Source organism: Amblyomma maculatum, chromosome 2 (genome assembly GCF_055883805.1).
Source record: "Amblyomma maculatum isolate TAMU_Amacu chromosome 2, ASM5588380v1, whole genome shotgun sequence".
Taxonomy (NCBI): Eukaryota; Metazoa; Arthropoda; class Arachnida; order Ixodida; family Ixodidae; genus Amblyomma; species Amblyomma maculatum.
The window spans coordinates 215471487-215477496 of record NC_139345.1 but is presented as its reverse complement, the minus strand read 5'-3'; the positions used below and the strand labels follow the sequence as shown (position 1 = coordinate 215477496).

General features: G+C 47.2%; 1 pseudogene; it reads right to left on the bottom strand.

Annotated features, from left to right (window-relative positions):
* Positions 1 to 4047: 4047 nt before the first annotated feature.
* Positions 4048 to 5246, bottom strand: LOC146201269 (uncharacterized; annotated as a pseudogene).
* Between the last annotated feature and the right edge of the window lie 764 nt (positions 5247 to 6010).

Below are 6010 nucleotides of genomic sequence, written 5' to 3'. Positions count from 1 at the left end.
GCTATCCGGGGACGCAATATAGCAGCTGCGCAGGAAGTGGCGATCGCTTCAGCTTGCGCAGGAACAAAAGCAAAATTTATCATAAGAACAGTATAAGACTGTCATTCAAAATTTTGGAAAAGGCAGGATCTCGCAAGAGGCGGCAAATATCCTTAACCAATAACCACTGAACAGGAAAATTCAAATAATCTGGGCACCTGCGGACGCTACCATCACTGGCAACGAGGCCACCCATGAGCTAGCTCGACACCTGGATCGAAAGCTCGGCGAGGTAAGCTTCGTATACGCGTGGATCTCCTGGTAACGTCATAACCGGATGTGAACTCATTATCACTTCTGGTTATTACACACGGCCAGATGTTATATCATATTGACGTCACATCAGGTTAGGACGTCACGGTCTTTGACGTCACCAGGTTACGAGACCGACCGCGATGCCAACGGTGACAACAACGCGAAACGCAGGAACGGGCGCCAAAGAGCTCAGCTCTAAAACGTTCGCTGATGTATGAAACATTTCGAGCATATTGTCGTTGAAACCCTGACAATCAAAGAATTAAACCTGCGCGCAGCACTTGTTCAGCAGACTGCAGAGACTGTGAGTTGGCAGCTGTTATCTGCGCATCTGAGTGAAAGCTTGCGGCGTGGATAGAAGAGAAGCTTAAACAAATTTCAAATAGCATTAAATGCTGTGTTTGGAAAGAACGGGTCTAGATAATCATGCCAATTTTGTCTGAAATCTGGTAATACAACCGCTTGTCAAAAAAGGGCCGCATTCCTCCCATGTTCGTTTCCAGAAGCACTGGATTGGGGGGTGCCAAAACATGGTAACAGACGGATGTGACGTCAGTCGCAGAGATGTCGGCGGGTCACGTGATTGCACGCTTTTGTCGCTCCATTCCGCGCTTTGGTGGTGGACGGATCAGCGCAGTCGTTCGCCAATGAGTTCGTTTTCTCCAGTTCGGTCGTCCCGCGTATTCTAAGACATGCTGCTGTTAGTGTAGTGCGGCTCGCGCTTCCACGCTCTCCGATCAGTGCGCCTATTTCTCTTAGTTGTAAACTTCATTCGATGTTTCAAGAGCATTTTCCTGGTATCATTGTAAAACAGTGCAAGTGCGTGGAAAGATTATAGTGGCTGTTTTGTCCTCGTTCTGCGACTCGTTCGACTGTGTGAACAGTGGTCGTCTAGGGCCCATGTTTTGAATTTGCGTCGTGATCGAGTGTGTCGCTATCTTACGTAATCTCAAGTCATCTGATTGGTGGAATCACCAGAACATGATGTTGTCACCTATTGCAGTCCCGTAGTGGCGACACCCGGTTCTGGCGTTTAGATCAATCAGATGACTAGAGAGTAGTGAAATGGCTACACTTTCGATAACGATGCAAACAAGGAATACAGGCCCAGGTCACGCAGTGAGCACCAAACGATTTTGGCAATTAAAGATTCGAGGGGTGCGTTGTGAGCAGTTGTCGGTAAGAGCTCCCACAGTGAGGTTACTTTTGTCAAGCTTGTTGATAACATTTCGGCGTAATGCCTGAGATGTCATCGGCGGAAAATAAAAAAAATAGAGGCCCTCTTAGATGTCGCTTAAGAGGAGAATGACGAAAGCCTACCCATACTCTCCTATCATAAGCCTGTCATCATTTGCCGCTTATCGGCATTCGTTGCAGTGCTACACAAAATTATGATTGGTTTACAGGAAAAGAAAGGCGCATTATCTGTCACTTTCCGCAAGTGTGAGCTTCGATGGTACACCATCCATCCTGCCACGTGGGGTTCGATGGTGAGGCTTAGGGTGGCTTTTTCTAGCCCTACGGAGCTGGGAAGGTAGGTCAACGTTGCTTGCGGCGTGGGCTAGCAACGCCTCCTAGTCTTGTTCCAGGCCTGCGCGTCACGTGCCTCAACGTCAGCTACGTCACCACTGCCCGTCCCAGGCGACGCGCCGCTTCCAACTCTCCCCTGCTTGCTGGCGCTTGCTGCGTAGCCGCGCTCAGGCTTTCCACGAAGCTACGCGTGGTTGGTGCGCAAGAAGTGACGTGTAGATGTAGCACATTATCGTTAAGATGTAGGAAGAGTTAAAAAAAAATAGAAAAGAATGAGAACGTTTGACAAATAGCATGTCGTGACGTTCGCTCCAGGTAAACACATGGGCTTTATAAACGCAAAATGCTTAAAAGCTTTACAAATGGGGAGAAAATTTATTTTCGGCACTCATGATGAAACACAGTCAACAGACAACAATTGCTTTCATCATCACTTTTTGGTGACTGTCTTTAATTTGCGTGCTTTTGCATCAGCTTTTGCAGCAGCAGTGGCAGTATCGTTCCTGTCTTTACAATAATTGTTCAGGATTACATTTGTAGCACATTTTGCTGCCGTGTTAATTACAAGTTCAGGCTCATGGCCGTTTTCACATGTGCACAGTTCTTCGAACTCTGGCAGGCTTTTAATCACAAGGTGCTTCACAATGTCCCTGTGTTTAGAATCTGTAAGAAGTTCGTGGCATTTTCGAGCTGCAGCAATTTTTTTACTACTTCGGCATGCATAACGATGGTAACAACACACGCACTGGGAAATTTTAAGCCCCCTCGACTGAGGTTCGCTGTTAGTGAGTACATATCCGTGTCTCTCTCGTCATCTCTCTCAACAACAAGCTTTTCCTTGCAGGTGTCGCACTTCAAAACTTTCAAGACAGAGTGCGCGCAAAAGCCTGCAACATAGCCAAACAAAGCAACACGTGAACTCAACTTGTCTAAGTCTTCAGACTCTACGGTAATGTCGAAAGACGCTTTATGTGGGGCACTTTGTGAAGAAGCAGTGTCTAGCAGATCATCATCGCTTAATGCCTGAAGGGTGCTCTGCAGTCGCAGCCTGCCTTCACATTCATAAAGTTGTCGGATGCTAATGTGATAGTGGCCTCCTGCCATTTGCCTGTACTGACCGAACCTGTGTTCGAGACCATCTGTCTGCACCTTTCCAAGAAGTACGTACTTGTAACCAAGTTCAACAGTACAGTACTTTGTGAACACCAGCAAAGCGTAGGCTGAATGCCTCCAAGCAGCGAGAGTTTCTCTTGTGAGTGTACCATTGTTATGCTTATAAAACTCCCACACGTCCAACCAAGTTACTAAGGCACCCAAGAAGGTCAGCTTAGGGTCATCTGTCCTTGATGAAGCTGGCTGCTCGTAAACATCCCGATGGTGATACCCTTCGTGCGGTGTTTTAACATTTACAATTTTCCACCATCTAACGATTACTCTAACAAAATGTGCAGTCTGCTTAGCATGTTGAAATGCTGACAAGTCACTGTGGGCATCAAATGGTTCAGCCACAAATTCATTAAATACCTGTAATGCGAGCTTGACATTCTGTCTCTCTAAGTTGCTAGGGTTCAGTGCTTTTGAGGAGAGGTGGTAGCTGTATTTTAGGAGCTGCGAAGCTTCAAGCTTATGAAGCTCACGTAGTTCCTTGAAAGAAGCCCACTGTATGGCGTCATGATGCACTGTGTTATTTGAAAGGTCAAACAGTGCGAAATAAAGGTTAGTTCCAGGACTTTTTTACTTAACCAGTTGTTTCTAATGCACTTGAGAAAATGCACGGCATCTACAACATAAAATAAAGGCCGTGATGCGTCAGCCGGATTCGGATAAGCTATTTTCAGCTTGGGGGGACTTGAAAACATACTAAGGGCTTTCCTGTTGATCGAATTGTTATCCGAAACAACAGCTAGTACTCTGAATCCAAGTTTTTTAAGCCCGAGGATGACTTCCTTCAGCACTTTGTGCAGAGACTCGGCATTCAGCGTTCGCACAGGAAGAATGTGTACAACTTCTCGAAAACAGCTGAGCATGCTTTGCAACATAAACACATGCGCGGATGTAGCGGGCACATTGGAGTTTTCCGCTGCTCCACTGATATTGCCACCTTTATATTCAAAAAATGGTTGGATATGGATTTCATCTACCATCAGAACAATATCTTTTTCATATTGTTTCATTTGTTTGGATCTTTGGGCGATGTATTTCAGAAAATTACCATTCCCAGATTCATTTTGCAGTGACAACTGAAATGAAGAACACACATTTCTTATTGTACTCGGATGTGGCAAGACAAGAACACAAGATTACCTAAGGAACTTGTATGCGTGAGGGGATATGGTGTGCAAAATACAAGCAAGCACCATAATCTCTGATGAATATTGGATGCGTTCCTTTAAAGCAATGTCACCTGTTCTTTCAAAAACCTTATCATATCCCTTTTGCTCTCTGTGATGTGTTCCTCAATTTTTTTCCAGAAGAGCACAAACAATATCTGGAAGGCCATCAGAGGGACACTCGTTGCTCTCAATGCGTTGCATTCGATTCAATAGTTCCAGGAGAACATTGACATCCATGACCTTATTTGGCACCAAGTAATTTCCAAAACGCTTCAAACGTTTGCCCAAGAAACACACGCTTAACTCCATATCAACGGAGATGGTCACGGATGACTGCAAAACAGGTGCAATCTCGTTCACTATGTTCAAAAACAGCGCACAGTTAAGGCGATGAATGACTGCCCACACATCAGGTACACACACTGTCTTCAATCGTTCTTTCAGTTCAGGAAGCGAGAAAAAACTACGCTTAATTTCTTCACTGTGGTAGGAAGCTGCGGATTCAGAAATCGCACGAGCAAGGTCTGATGCTTCTCGGCGTGTTCGTTTGCTATCTGGTGATAGTCTGGAAGGGCAGGCGTCTTGCTTTGACAAGTAGGATGGGCCTCCCGGAAAGAGAGCAGGCACTGCTCCTTTTCGAAGCCGGGGTACTTTCAATGAAACCTCAAGCACTCGCCCGGTCCTGGGATCCGTGTACGAAGTCTTCCGTTCAATACATGACTCCTCGAAGTGCACTGCGCATACCTGCATGCAAACAAAAGCGAAGGCATACTGATAATATGCGACTGCTAGAGCGAAATACCTGCTGTATACTGTTCTCGTTCGATCGAATTGCGCTTCAAACGAGGTCTAGAAGCGCAGTGTAACAAACAAATCTCTTACCTTGTTATTCTCTGTAGGCCTAAAATCCTTCCTCGGTATCGCCCGCAGCCACTTCGTGCGTTGCACTTCGTCCTTCGGGAAGGAAAACACTTGGGCTTTTTCCCCTGTTCGGTAATTGTTTGAACATGCCGGTACACAACACTTGTTCGGCATGTCAAAACCAGCATATGCCGCAAAACATGGGCGCACAGCAACCAAATAGGGCAAGAAAACACGCGCAGAACAGCAGCCCACTCGCACACGGCACAAAGCATATATGGCGCGCGGCTGACTGGTGCGCCGGGACGCCGGGGACGCAGGGAGTAGGCCGGCAGGAAGTAACGTCACGTCGGAGCGCGGAGGCTTTGAAAGCTGTCTAGGAGGTGTTGGGGCTAGCCAGCCACCGAATTTTTCTCTGTCGTAGGCCGTCATTGCCCCGCAAACGCTTAGGTGGTGGACGACGGCTCTTCAGGCGCGCGTCTTTCTCTCCGTCTTCTTTTTCTTTCTTCTCTACTTTGTGTCTTCTGTCCGCACGAGGCAACGGAGGTGGCCCAGCTACATAGCTAGTAGCAGGCCCGTGCATTTTCTTTTCCTTCTTGCTACAGCCACAACAACATGTAGAGTTCCTTGCCGCGTTTTGAAGTGTTTGGTTTGGTTTTTGGGGTTTAACGTCCCAAAGCTAGTCAGGCTATAAGAGGACTCCGGAGGACTCCGGAAATTTCCGTTACCACCGTTACGCTACAGTTAAAGGTCTGCTGATAGCGCGCTCCGCTTCCTGGCGACCGAGCTAATCAGTTATCCGAGCCGGCGTTATAAAGCGCTGCGACACGGTTTGCCACGCTGTCGGGCCTTCAATTTACCTTTGGCTACCTGTATGTACGTACTAAACGTGCACCCATCCTCGTCGAGGACCTGGACACCTGGACAGCCTCACTACTCCAGGATGCCGAAAATGCCACCTCCACGACTACACAAGAGGGGGATGGCCCCAA